Below are 308 nucleotides of genomic sequence, written 5' to 3'. Positions count from 1 at the left end.
GGTATGACCTCATCCTAGGGATGGCATGGTTAGAACACCATGAGCCATGGATTGATTGAAGGTCAGAGACTGTGGGCGCTACGCACACGTCTCCTGGTGGAGCTTTGGAGAGTCATGAACCCACCTCTGCTAGGAGGCAAAAGCGCTTTTGGCGAGAGCACGGGACCGCGACGGTCAACGTGCTGGACATGGGAATGTCCGAGTTGGTAGACACCAGCGGTGTATCGGACAGGACTCCTGAGCGTGGCTCGCGGGCTGATCGTGGAGTGGCACGAAACCCACTGAGCGCTGCTCAAGTTTTGGAGCAA

This window comes from Plasmopara halstedii (assembly GCF_900000015.1).
Source record: "Plasmopara halstedii genome assembly, contig: Scaffold_54, whole genome shotgun sequence".
In the NCBI taxonomy this organism is placed as follows: domain Eukaryota; phylum Oomycota; class Peronosporomycetes; order Peronosporales; family Peronosporaceae; genus Plasmopara; species Plasmopara halstedii.
The sequence above is the reverse complement of the archived record's forward strand: the minus strand, read 5'-3'. Positions refer to the sequence as shown.